Source organism: Alosa pseudoharengus, unplaced genomic scaffold (genome assembly GCF_046254945.1).
Source record: "Alosa pseudoharengus isolate Yale_2024_CS ecotype anadromous, Long Island Sound unplaced genomic scaffold, YU_APseudo_1.1 YU_APseudo_1.1_scf_2, whole genome shotgun sequence".
In the NCBI taxonomy this organism is placed as follows: Eukaryota; Metazoa; Chordata; class Actinopteri; order Clupeiformes; family Clupeidae; genus Alosa; species Alosa pseudoharengus.
This window is the reverse complement of record NW_027468663.1, coordinates 25,734,930-25,748,505: the sequence shown is the minus strand read 5'-3', so window position 1 is coordinate 25,748,505 and position 13,576 is coordinate 25,734,930. Positions and strand designations below refer to the sequence as shown.

The window sequence follows — 13,576 nt, the reverse complement described above, 5'->3', positions numbered from 1 at the left end:
GAAAGACTGGCAGCTGGGTTGCCGCAATTTGACCGTAATAAATACGGAAAAACAATTCCGTCATTTTAACGGTGAAAGACTGGCAGCTGGGTTGCCGCAATTTGACCGTAATAAATACGAAAAAAAAAACAATTCCGTCATTTTAACAGTGAAAGACCGGCATCTGGGTTGCCAAAATTTTACCGTAATAAATACAGTTTAACCATCTCTACATTTACGCTAAAATGTATGTTGATTTTACGATTAACTTTTGTTTCAAACACATTTTACTGTATACATTAACTAACACCCTAACAAATCCGTCTGAACAGTCTCTACTACTATTTTACCTATCCTATGTTTACCACACAAATCAACCATACAATTAACAGTTTGGTAAAAAAGACAACTTTATTCCTAGAACTTACAAACATCTATGCCCTAATCAGTTAATAAGCTGTTAGTTGGCCATTCTGCCCATGTTGTACCAAAATGTCTTGTCAAAAACAATGAGCTTGAATAGAATTACCAGGAATACCTCCCTTCTTACATAGTAATTAGGCATAAGTCCACAGATTTCAACAGTCTTATGGCATGGAAAAAGTCCAGGTCTGCAAAACTTTGAGATGTTTCAAAGGTGTTGCCTTTCTGTGGCTTGTGAAGTCAAAAAAGGGACAGTACTGGACATCAAGAATCTACCCTGGCTTGTAGGTGTGCCGAAGGAGAAAGGTCAGCTGCTTCAGCCCTTTCTGGCGCCATTGAATGGATCAGGAACATCGGCATAGGAAGAGAAAACAAAGGCACTTTTAAGTCATATCTACAACGAGTACTGGTAGAATAAAGCAATTCATAAATTTACTGTCACATGCAATTGCCACCAGCTCAGTAGGTACATAGTTTATCAGTTAAAAGTTGACACATTGCTGGGGTGGAACCTGCAGAATATAACAGATAGTAACAAAACCCCAAGACCCCATAACACAACGCTGATTAGTCTCACCATGGACTGCTACTGCCGAGCCAACCAACAGGCTTCATGTGTATCTTTCCCTTCTTCAGAGGTGAGCGGGACATTGGCTTGGTCTGGCAGGAGTGAATTGATGAAACATTATGAAAAATTATGACTGACACAAAGGAACATAGTGGGAAAATAGGCAAAAGGTAGTAGACAGCCAGGGCTGTAGTGGAGACTAAACTCAAGTAAACACAGTTTACCCCTCTCAAATTTGAGTTTATCCACCCCTCGATAGAATTTATACATGAAAATCAACTTAAAGTGTAACATCGGCGAACTTCGATTGTAGGCTCTATGTGTGCATGGGCACAAGTCAAAAATTCGGTCAACGAGACGATTACGTCCAAACCCGTGTCTTCCAGTAGTAGTGTTCTACTCACTTTCAGCTGTATTGCTTCTATGGGTGAACTGTGGGCAAGTGGGACACACTCACAAAATGTCAATCTATAAACACTTAGAAATTCAAGGTTTCTAAGTGATTATAGATTGGTTTATAGAAGGTTCAACATTGCATAAAACTTTGTTCAAAGTATTATCGGGGTCTCTACATATGAACTCGAGCATAGAGAACATTGTTTGAGCACAGTTTATAAACACCTTTGTTTCTGAAGACTGCACATTTGCGTATCCTAACAATCCAAGATGGCGGCGAGAGGGAGTGGCTAAGGTAAGCAAATGTGCAAATGTGTGTCTTTAGAAAAAAACGTTTTAATGAACTCTGTGTCTACATATGAACTTGAGCATAGAAAACATAGTTTGAGCACTAACCACTAACAAAATTAGCAACATCTTACCTTTAATATTAGATGACTGCCAACTTGAATAGCTGAGGAAAAGGGGCTGACCTGCAAGGACGAGACAATGTTAACTTTCACCAATATATCACATTGTTATAACTTACAAAAGAACTAGATTTGCATCATCTTTGACATGTTGCCACATGTGGCTGCTAAATTGTATACAATGTGAATGAATGAAAAGTCAAAACAGAAAGTTTTCCAGCACACCTTAGACATAGCAGCTTTATTTGGGCCTGGGTCTTCCTTGAACACAGTGATAATTTCTGGCAGAGAGGGGACTCAATCCTAAGTCGACCCAGTCGTTCGTGCTGCTGCTTAGCAGGTCAAAAGAAAATTTAGGGGTGAATGGCACACAAACTAGATAGAAAAAAAAATGTAAAACTACATTAGCAAACTTATTACATATTATATTACATTACATTCCTTTACTTATACAACCAAGCATTTCAATTCAAAATGTTCATTTGCTACCTGACAGTTCTTAAGTATGTCTAGCTTAGCTTTGAATAGCAATCTGTAGTTGACTTGACACAGCAGTATTGTCTCAACTAAGAAATGTAAAATGCATTCTATTGACTTACCAGCATAGTGGGCCTACAGGTCTCCTGTGTGTCCTAGCCCTCCTTCAGGTGTAAGCAGGGTGTTGTGTCCTGTTCTAGATGGTCTGATCTGGAAAAGGGGATTAACAGGGGATTGATGAGACATTAGGGCTGATGCAGTAGGAGCAAGATGTAATGTTGGTGGACAAGCATTACAATATAAATGAAAGCATAAATGATCAAGGCAGAGACAAGAAATCAGGGATACTTACCATGGTTGGCGAGAGCAAGAAAGAGAGAGAGAGAAACAGAGAGACATTGCATACCTTTTACATATACTCATCATTGGTTCCATAGTTGTTCTAACCAAGTAGTAATGAGAATGAACCATCTACAGTTCAAAAAAGACTTACCGAATTCATGCTTGCTTTTCTTATTGGAAATACAGCGCCAGTTTTTATTTTACAATTGGAATTACTGCTTTATCGGAATTTCTGTTGAACAGTTTTACTTAATTTACTGAAGAGTTCAATCTATAACATAAAACTGGACATTTAATTTTTACTAACCTGTACAATGACAAAACTCTTCATCAGTTAACATTTCTGTGGCAATAAATTATCACTGTACCTTGTTGATACCCTGTTGAGACAAACCAATCAAATAAATAAATATTAAGTCCTCAGCAATGCAATGATATTTCTACCTTTCCCTTACACTCAACAGACGAAGCACTTTGCAATGCACGCCTTAGCAGACAGAACAGCTCCACAAAATGTGACTGGAAAGCATGGCTAAAACGAGCGCGAAAAAAAAAAAACCTCCTCCCCAAACGTTCAGAAACCCTATTCACCACTTCACTTCTAAATAGCCTACTCCTAGTAAAGAAAATGTAAAAACTTACCTGTAGACGTCTCTCCCAACATACCTGCAACATAGATTAGGCAACGTTAACTTGCATCAAAGCAATACGATTTCCAATGCACAATTTTCCTGTTAACATTAGCCAAAACTATGCTTTAACTCTAGCAATTATCCAATTACTAACTGTAAAGGTCCAAACAATGAATGTATTCAATAAAACATGTTTAACACCTAATGTACTTCAACGCCAAAAGTTTCGCCTGGAAACATAAAGCAAGGCTAAATGACTCGAACTCCCGTCAAGTCATTTCAAGCTTCTGTGCACAATGAAGGGATTAACGTTAATAAAATGGCGTTCTCAATCAGAACTCCGTTAGATATTTCACACTGAGACAATTGACATTCCAGCTCAGAATATAGACTTAATGACTGTAGAGAAAAACGGTGTAGACTAAGTATGATATCTCCGTTGTATTACAAGTTAGAATCGAAGCACAATATACATAATCTAAGGTAATGTTGACATTAATCAAAGCATGGTCAGAAATCTGAATGCTAGCTGGCAATTTTGTCATAGGCTAACGTTATCCTACAACAGAGATTCAGATAAGATAAGATAGTATTTTATTCATCCCGAAGGAAATTCTAGACGTAAGCCATTGCAAACACAAGAAGCTTAGAATTGCATTACTAATTAATACTTTTAATCAGATTGAACTCTTCAATTTATTAAATTGTCGTTTTCATTACTTACCATCTCACAAATCACTGTCTCCTTCGCGAACAAAATGGCGGTTGATATTTGGCCATGTGGTTTAACTAACAAAATGCAGCGCCACCTATAGGCTAGCTTGGGGAAATACCTTGGGGAAAATTCAGTGATTTAATGCACATGGACATAGATGGCTAATGCATATTAATTCGTTAATTTACATACATTATTATATTATATGTATAAATCAAAGAAGGGTGCTTAGACAATTTGATTCATCCATTAGACTACCTGCAGTGAATTTTACAGGGGTAACCAGTATTTTTTACAGAAAATAAAAGCAAAATATTAATGTGTTTTGTTCTATGTATTATGTCATATTTCTAATGGTAAATCAGACTATTTATCCGCCCTATAATGCACTTCGGCTCCCCCTTCTGAAGTTCAAAAAGACCAGCGAAATTTCACCTCGGGGCCGTGACAGCCAAACCGCTAACCTTTTGACTGCAGTGTCTAGCCAGCCCAGTGGTGGCAAGCGAGCTAGTTCAAACGTTTAAATACTTAATGAAGATATCCAGGGGTCTTTATGCCTTGACTAAGTTGATGTTGCTTATAAACAACAATTCATATTCATAGAAACAACAAGATCAATAAGACATCATATATTTCATACCTGTGTTGCAGCATGTAGCCTAGCTGTCTAGCTAGGTTTACAATGCAATCCAATGTCCGAAATTACTAGCAGTTCGCTTGTCAGCTAGCTAAAAAGTTTCAGTGTTTAAACTAACATATAGTGGTCTATTTAGTGGTGTATGTGCCCTGACTAAGTTCGTGTGGCATATAAACCACAATTTGTGTTGATACAAGTGCCAATGTTCGTGTAGAAACATTTTAATCACATACAAATGTTCGTGTTACAGCTCAGGTAGTCTCCGCCATCTTGGTCAGACTTTTTTGTAACTCCCGCCTCCAAACACAAACACGGGACCTGATTGGTTCTCGAATGGTCCTCATTTCGCCTGCCTCGGTGATTCGCTGTCATTTCGCCTAACCAGGGCGAATTTCGTCTCCATTCAACCTCAATGAGTGAAGCGAAATTTCGCCATGTGGAAACCGACCGTTAGATGAGGGTAAAAGCGGGAAAAAATTGTGTGCTCCCTGTTTTATATAATATGGCATGTTTCTGTTTTCTTAACGGTTAATCAACGTATTTTCTATACAAAAAAAAGGTGAAATATATGGTTCCAGCTGGTAAACATATTTACAATACTTAACTGTTGTAAGAAATGTTTTCTACCGTTTCTAAGTTTACGGTTTTGTACTGTTGCAATTTCACAAATTTTCACCGTAAAATCTACGGATATTTTTTACAGTGCAGACAGAGACAAAGCAGTAGAAAAGCTACAAAGATACAACAACTTCTTTCACAAGAAATGAAGAAGAAATCTCAAGAGACTAGGAGAGGAAGTACTGGAATTGACCCTCCTGTGACTTGGCAAGAGCTCTCTCTCACACACACACTCACACACACATGAACACACCCATGTGCACACCCAGCCACACCCACACCTGATCATCGTCTTCTGTATGTTTACTTCCTCAAAGTCCAGTGTCTTTGACCTCATTATCTAGGTCAAACCAACTTCAATAAATGTGTTGATGTCTAATTCTGAAATGTACTGTAATTGGTCATGCTCGTTTAGGCACTGATAAACAGGGTATACGTTTTGAGCAATGTTTCTGCACAACCTCATAACTGTCTCCATGTGTTTTGATTGGATGATGGTCATAATTTGCCTACTGGTGATTAAAGGAACCGTATGTAAGAAATGTATTTAAATGAATCATAAAATGGCCCTGATATGTCACTAGACATTAAGAAATCATGTTCATTTCAAATATCCCTGACAACAGTAACCGGCCAGGATATTGTCATTTAAAAAGTGAAGTTGCAGCCCTCAACTGTTGTTGATGTTGTGTTTTGTCATGTCATGTTGTGTTTTGGCCTGATGCGCCACCCTCCACCTATCTACTAATCACAAAGTCAGTAGTGTTTCGGCATCCGGATGCCCAATATCCAGAAAACCAATGATGCCCAATGGAAATCATCCTGGACATCAATACTCAGGGACACTGCTCAGGGACACTGCCCAGCAACACTGCTCCAAAAGTTGCCTTGTGTATCACCAGCTTAAGACAACACAGTGTGTGTTAAGCCCCAGTCCCCCTCACCTCCAGAGGGTCACATGTGTCTGTTGTCTGATCTGGGCAGCAGGTCTGGCCGTGATGCCTGTGCCCTTCATGTGGCCCCTCGCCACCACCGATGCCGTATTTTTGGCCTCCCCTTCAGCTCCTGTTGTTGGGAGGAACTCGGGTGTTAATGCGCCAGCTTCCACCAGCGTGCATACAGAGGAACTACTGGGGTGGGGGGGGGGGGTTGGGCCTTAGCAAGTCTGATCCGTGTGGAAACACCCTGTCTGGCCACGTCTCTGTGTGACAGCCAGCCTGGGAGGCTTGTTGTGTGCCGGCCGGCACAGGTGGGGGTGGCAGCGGAGGTGGCAGGAAGCAGGGGCCGACAGAGGGGAAAGATTCACCCAGCGGGCAGAGCTGACGCTGGGAGAGCTGAGTGTCTGCCAACGCACATGCCAAAATTCCTACCCAACCTGGACAGACAGCGCATAGAAACACACTCCCTACATACATCCACACACAGACGGGCATAAGCATTCTCTTACACACTCATGCACAAACATGCACGCACACACACGCACGCACGCACGCACACAGGCACGCACGCACACACACACACACACACAATACCTCATCCATCCCTGTCTTATTCCATCTGAAGTGGGAACTGATATCTTTACTGAGCTGAAGGGCCCTTTTCAACTCAGAACATAGTCACTGCTCACCCTGGAAGGTATCTGTTTACCCTTTGGGACTGTAGTGTCTGTCAAAATGTCAGGAGAGATAGCCAAAGGGATGAGGAATGATACATAGTAAGAGGAGAATTGATACTAATCTGTTTTTTTTCTGTCAGCTTTGCATTCATTTTTTCCCCTCAATGACTTATAAGGGGGATTGTTTCAAAGTCATTTTGTAATGTATGTATGTGTGTGTGTGTGTGTGTTGAGACTTGGTCTGTGAAATGAGGACACACTGACTCTTGACTTCAACTGCCCCGGTGCCCCCCACATATTCCGCCTCGCTTGCCCCCGCGGTGAGCTGCCGGCCCTGTCATCGCAGTGACACTTTTAGCCACAGAGCGGCAGGGCAATTATGTCTCACCTACTGGAGCTCTGAGGCTGCCAACCAACCCCACACACACATACACACACACACACACACACACACACACACACACACACACACACACACACACACACACGGCCTCGCAGAGGCCTGAGACACAGTCACGCCCCAGGAGAGTGTTGCATAAACATGCATAAGAGGTGGCTGACAGGAACACAGATTGGTTTAGCTTTGATAAGTCTGAGGCTGTCAATTAGGGAAGCCTGTAAGGTTAACGGTGGGTTGTAGAGAGGTTAAATGGCTGTTTGATTACGGATGAAGGCATTTTGTTCTCTGACATGTTGCAAATGCAGGGCTTGGGGAGAGGTGGAGATATTTGGTGAGTTTTCTGGTTGAAGGGAATTTAATTAGAGGTTATAACAATGATTTTCCTACACACTTTTCCCTCTGAAAGGTACCTCAGTAAACCACATTACACTACACTGATTATATTACACGTAACCCTTCTCTACTACAGCAGTGTGCTACACTATAATGAGTGTATTGACATTGTTAATACGCTATTCCAAATCTCAGTATCATTAAATGTTCTCTGTTTGGAAAACAACTTGTTTTTATGTGGTAAATATTGTGTGGGTCCCACTTGCAATGTGTGACATAAATGTGTCCATCAGACCAGCAGCAGGTCCTCTTTGACGGCTGTGAGAGCCTGTCTTCATTCAGGTCCTCTTTGACGGCTGTGAGAGCCTGTCTTCATTCAGGTCACTGCTGACTTCTGTGGATTCCTGATTCTTGACGTGGAGCGACACCCCACCACACCGGATTGGCCCCTCAAGAATGGAATGAGGGTATAGGCACGACACTCCATATCTTGCCTGCCATGCCACAGTGCCAAAGACGGCAGCTTATACGCAGGAAAACACTGCAGCGATTTGTTCAATCTCTTTTACTCCAACCTCCCTGCCTTTTTGATCGTAATATGGGGCATGGCTGACCAGGCCAGGTGCCCGACTGTTTAAACACTTCTCCAACCATCATGTGATAAATCTTATGATCCCCTGATGTTGTTATGGGAGCCAAATTCCTCCGTGGATGAGACCAGAGACATGCTCTAAATTGCAATCCCCCTGCACGCCATCCATCAGTGAGCCTAGGTCAGATTGGACTCCAGCACATGGCCTCTGCAAAACCTGACATGTCTACATCTGCACAGAAGCTGCAGACAGGAATTAAGTTTAGGGCCTATGAGAAGGACTAACATAAGCTGAGAGCCATTTTTATAGGCCTAGGCTAAAGCAATACAAACCACAATCACAATTTACCGGTAGGTCAATTCCATTGTTACATAAAAATTATCATAAAGAAAATAATGACTGATTTATCTTTTGCTAACTGGGGCAGGGCTACAACAGCAGATGCTGTGTCATACTGAGTTATGTTTTCTATTCTGTGACTACCAACAGAGAAATGTGGTGTTACATGTTAAAGAGGCTTTTTACTCGAACTAAACAATGCAGTAGCCTAAGGGAAAGTAAATGAATATGACAAACTCCATGTAGCCTGAGCTTTTTGAAAATAGAGATGGAGTTGCCCGAGTGGTTTCTATAGAAACACAGGCAAGGATCTTTTGGCTTTGTTCTGAGAAAAGATTTTGGGGCACTCCGCTCTAAAATCTTTGTTTCTGAGTAGGCTAGATCTATTCATCACGAATTAGCCTACACGTGAATTAAATCATTTCAGCGCAGCATGGTGATGAACCCAACTCTGGTTTCTTCTGACGACAGCTTGCTGGATGCAACCGAGATCGTCGTCCAGAGTCCGTGTGTGATACAGATCAGCTCCTAATGTCACTCTTTAGAAATTCCCGCCCCGATTTGGCTGTCAGGAACTCCCCTCTAGTCGCCGGTTCACTCCTCATATTCTCCTCCGACTGTCAGCGGTACGCAGCACAGGGTAGAGTTCTCACGACTGAGAGGCGTTGCGCTCCAGCTCCTGAAAAACACACCGACACGGACTCGCGTTTGACATTGACAGTCTGGGGAAGTTTAAAATTGACCCTGGATATCCGTCAGCTCGTTATGATCATCACAGAGAAAACTTTGACTTGAAAAAAAGGTAAGCTGTGTGTCCGTCTCAGCCATAGGCTACATCGAGTCTGTTTAAACTACGGCTTGTAAGCTATGTTGCAGCGAGTAGTGGCAGTGGCTGCTACAATGTAGACAAGCAATTCGTGAAAACTTCGGTCGTTCCTTGTTTTAACGGTGTTATTAGGCTAATTGCCATACATGAAACATTTTAAAGATCATGTCGTGATCACTGAGTTTAGAGTGAATAGAATGATGATAGTATTTCGGCACCTACCTGCGCTTCAGTTAACCTCAGGACTGAATCGTGAGTGAACCACCACACAAACACTGATTTTGTAAAACGCCGCGGCGATGGTTGGAGTAGCCTAAGCTAACATGAATTCATGACCGAAAGTGAGAATAGTTTTTAATCTATATGAATAAGACATGTATAGTAGCCTATAGAATGCAACATTACAACAATGTTTGCTTCTATTTCAGGAAAATACCTCAGCTGCATTAAAAAAGTTGTATCTCTCCTTATGCTCAGTAGGCTATGGTTGTATCATCTACTTCCACAACAAGAGTTTAGGCGAGGCAACTGCTTTGTGTTCCGTGAGTCTCTGTAGTCTATTTTAACAAGATGCTGAGCACATAAAAGGCTAATTAATAGGCCTAGTTGTCAAACGACTGGTGAGCGTGATCTGCATCCTCCCCACCGGCAACAGCACACCCCCTATATCCTGTGAATGCCAAGAGGACTGGCTCTCTGTCATGCTGCCTTTATAAATGTACTGCCGGGGTGTATCATCTGCAAGTGTAACTAGGCATCCTGCTGGCACTAATGCACGTGTGTCTTCCCCATGTGGAGGCTCGTGATGTGCCCTGTTCTTTCTCCTTTTCCTGATAAGTTGACAGATTCTGAAAGGCTGGCTAGTCACACTATCACTTCCTGTACAATTACCCGAAAATAGAAACGGAACTACTGGAGCTGATGATACCTTCAGGGCAGCTATTGATAAGTGCAGGGCAGACACAGACACACATACAAACACACACACACACACACACACACACACACACACACACACACACACACACAGCACACGGGCAGACAGACAAACACACACTTTCCCCCAAAAAGACTGTTTAGTTAATCTCTGTGCCTGCATCATTGTCAAATGATGTCAACAACAGCACCACAAAGCACACCTTTTGCATTGCACTATATGATTTGCCACCTGTGTTTACTGGATTTGGCACACACACTCCTACTGTCACACACACACACTCACTCACTCACTCACTCACTCACTCCTCTTTGCCCTGAGTCGGCCTGCCCTCTCTGAGAGTGCCTCCTGTTTGGCCCTGCATGTGGTCAGCTGAGATCTCAGAGGCTGCTCTGCGCTGCGAGAAGTGTTTCCCCGTCGAGCCGCAGCTACTGCTACACCACCGGCCGTGACGGCCCTGTGCGGCGTGCGTTGTGCCCCGGGGCTGATTCACTCACTGGGTATGTCCCCTCCTCCCAACACTGGCACCATGTCAGTGGCACTGCACTCCGGTGAGCCCAGAAGAGTGGGTGCACTCTACACCACACAATAACTTTTATGTGTTTGTATGGTGCAGCAGCGCTCCACTGCTGCTTTGCCGGGTAAATAACAGGATCTGATCTAAAAAAAAACCTGCTCCTTTGAGTTTGAAAAGGGGGAAGCACACATGAACCGGTGATGCGTCTCCTGAAAACCAGTCGCACGCTCACATTTGGTGGACTTTATGAAGCAACGTCCTTCCTTTTGGCCTTAGCATAGTTAAGTGGGCCTTGTGTTTTTTGCAGAGGCATTATGTTAATCCTGCCTGTTTATTGTTGGTTTACTGCTGCAGCTTGTGTTTGTTTTGGGAACACATTCAAAGAGTAGTTAGAGCCCCTTCACTGAATTTCTCAGTGATGCAATTCTTCAAAGGGTCCTGTGTGCAGAATACTCTAAAAGATTTGTCAAAGGACCACACACTAGTTTGTCATTTGATGACAAGTCAGCAGAGCAATTGATGCTTGGATGGTGGATTTAAACATATCTGTATTATTTGTTATAAACATATGTGTTGTTTGTAGTCATTTGGAAACACACAAGTAGATGACAGGAAATGTGTCTCTCATGCCTTAAGTCCTGAGTCCCCCGTCCCACACACACGCACGCACATGCACAGGCACACGCACACACAACCACACAAACACACACACAGACACGCACGCACGCACACGCACACACAACCACACAACCACACAATCACACACACACAACCACACAATCACACACACACAACCACACACACACACACACACACACACACACACACACACACACACACACACACACACAGTCACACACTCGCACCTGGACAGGATACCGAGTGCCACTGGCAACCATGACCTCCAGACCCTCCCGGTCTGAGTGGCCTGTCCAACTAGGCCACATGCTGCGGGACATACTGGGCTAGCAGCACTTGTTCGAGCGAGCGGCCGGGAGAAAAGCCCCTGGAAGCGGCGCCAGATTCCCTCTCAGCTTTCAGGCGTTCCCCGTTGAGGCCGTCGTGCCGGCGTTTCTCCTTCAGCTGCTTTTGCGATAATTGAGGTTTGGATGGGCTTGTGCGTGGGTTTGATAAGAAACACATTTCTTGTTTTTTCTTTCTCTAAAGCCATATCCAAATGTCAGTGAGGGAGTAATAGTATTGGGCAACTAGCAGTGATAATATGAGCACTCATGCCTGAAGCCTGTCCAGTGCACTGAAATCTCATTTCCAAGGCCTGAAGTATTTGCTGGCCCGCAAGCGCTCCCTGACTGTAAAGTCTACACGTTAGTTTACTAGATCTTTTTCATTTTAATATGCAGCTGTGTTCATAGTACAGTAGGTGAGGCATCATCTGTGTGAAGCATCATGAGGGATAAATGCCTGGTGGTAAGGCAGTGAGGTACACTGAGTCATCTTACTCACACACGCGCACACACACACACACACACACACACACACGCGCACACACACACACACACACACACACCAAGTTCTCAGTGGTTCCGTTTGTAGTAAATGTGTAATGAGATGACAGACAGAGGCAGAGAGGTAGCAGCCTGCGTGGCCTAGGTGCTCTTATGTGTGGAGCCTCCAGTAAAAACTGTGATTTCCATGGAAGAATCCTCTCAGTCTGCCATTGCGCATATGGAAATAGGTCGTGAACATCTCAGAATTAGTCCCTCAGGCGAGTGCTTGAAAAACATGATGATGTGATCTCCTCTCGTTCTGCTCGGCACTCTTTCTCTCATCCTCCCCTCTCTCCTTAGGAAGCGCCAGTGTCAGTGCTGTGGAATTGTACCTAGTGATCTAGTCAGGAACAAGGACAAGGCACGCTCCAGCTGGCTCATGGAATATCGATGCTACTAAGGCCTTGTTGCTGCACTTGGGTGGCAGAATTGAACATTTATAAGGCATTTGTTTAGGCTTACTTTCAAAAGGCTACAATGGCTCACACGCCCCTCGTCTAGCCATGGCTCTCCAGCTAAGAGTTAGGAATGAAATGAGGTATGCTGAAGTAGGTGTGCTTGAGTGTTGGGAGGGGGAGTTTTTGGCACAGTGGTTGCAGCAGTGCCACTCTGTTTTCGATGGTCAAGGTACTTTTCCCTCAGCCCTTTATAGTCCCTTTCCATCGTTCTACAGACGCATTTAGCGCCAGGCAAACACGGTTGGATAGAGATTGTTTGATTTGGAGCTCGTCCACATCTTCACCCACACGCTGTGGCAGAGAGCAGGAGGCGGAGGGCTGCCTCAGGGAGGGAAAGTGTTGTCCATAAGCCTCGCCGGCAGTTTGTGGCCATCGGCCAATTAGTCCTGTAGTAGCCCGCCAAATACTGGCCCACGCTACCTGTCCGTTCCAATCAGCCCATTGAGTTGCAGTGCTAGGTGCACATTACATCTCCGCTTCACCTGCCCCTCTCTCACTGAACAGCTTTTCCTTTTGTTCACGTTTCCCTCGGAAGGTTCCATCAGTGCTGCTGCCATTGAGAGGATGTGGTTAGGAGATGAATTTGTTAAATGGGAAATACTCTATCCCTCACTGTGAGGTCGCTTTGGCACGCACAAACCACCTCAGCTGCTTCGCCTTGGGAGGAATGTGCAGGTCTGTGTGCTGTGGTTACTCCCTCTCATAACTCACAAGATGGAGTTTCCTCCTGGCTATCAGATCTGGTTTGGGATAATCTGTGCACAGACAGACAGAGTGGGTATTAAGGGCATGGGTGGCGCAGGTAAGGAAAGATTGTGGAGGAAAGCAGCTTCAAACACAAGGAAAAAAAACT

General features: G+C 43.7%; 1 protein-coding gene and 1 long non-coding RNA gene across 8 annotated transcripts in view; one reads left to right on the top strand and one right to left on the bottom strand.

The window, feature by feature from the left end:
• Positions 1–424: 424 nt before the first annotated feature.
• On the bottom strand, positions 425–5,269 carry LOC143135160 (uncharacterized). Of its 7 annotated transcripts, none has more exons than XR_012988823.1 (9): positions 4,583–5,269; positions 3,952–4,060; positions 3,238–3,261; positions 2,606–2,975; positions 2,376–2,463; positions 2,002–2,105; positions 1,789–1,839; positions 980–1,062; positions 425–728 (listed from the first exon to the last, which is right to left on the bottom strand). It is a non-coding gene; the product is annotated as an uncharacterized LOC143135160 (long non-coding RNA). The 7 variants fall into 7 exon arrangements; XR_012988824.1 differs by lacking the exon at positions 4,583–5,269 and having other exon boundaries at positions 2,606–2,827; positions 2,964–2,975; positions 3,952–4,114; XR_012988827.1 differs by lacking the exon at positions 4,583–5,269 and having other exon boundaries at positions 2,002–2,108; positions 3,952–4,114.
• Positions 5,270–9,108: 3,839 nt separating this feature from the next.
• The window catches only part of ppp2r3a (protein phosphatase 2, regulatory subunit B'', alpha), a 77,271-nt gene continuing 72,803 nt past the window's right edge, over positions 9,109–13,576 (top strand). Inside the window, exon 1 of the mRNA XM_076294302.1 lies at positions 9,109–9,279. The gene's annotated coding sequence lies outside the window, so the exon portion shown is untranslated. The remainder of the gene's footprint in view (positions 9,280–13,576) is intronic.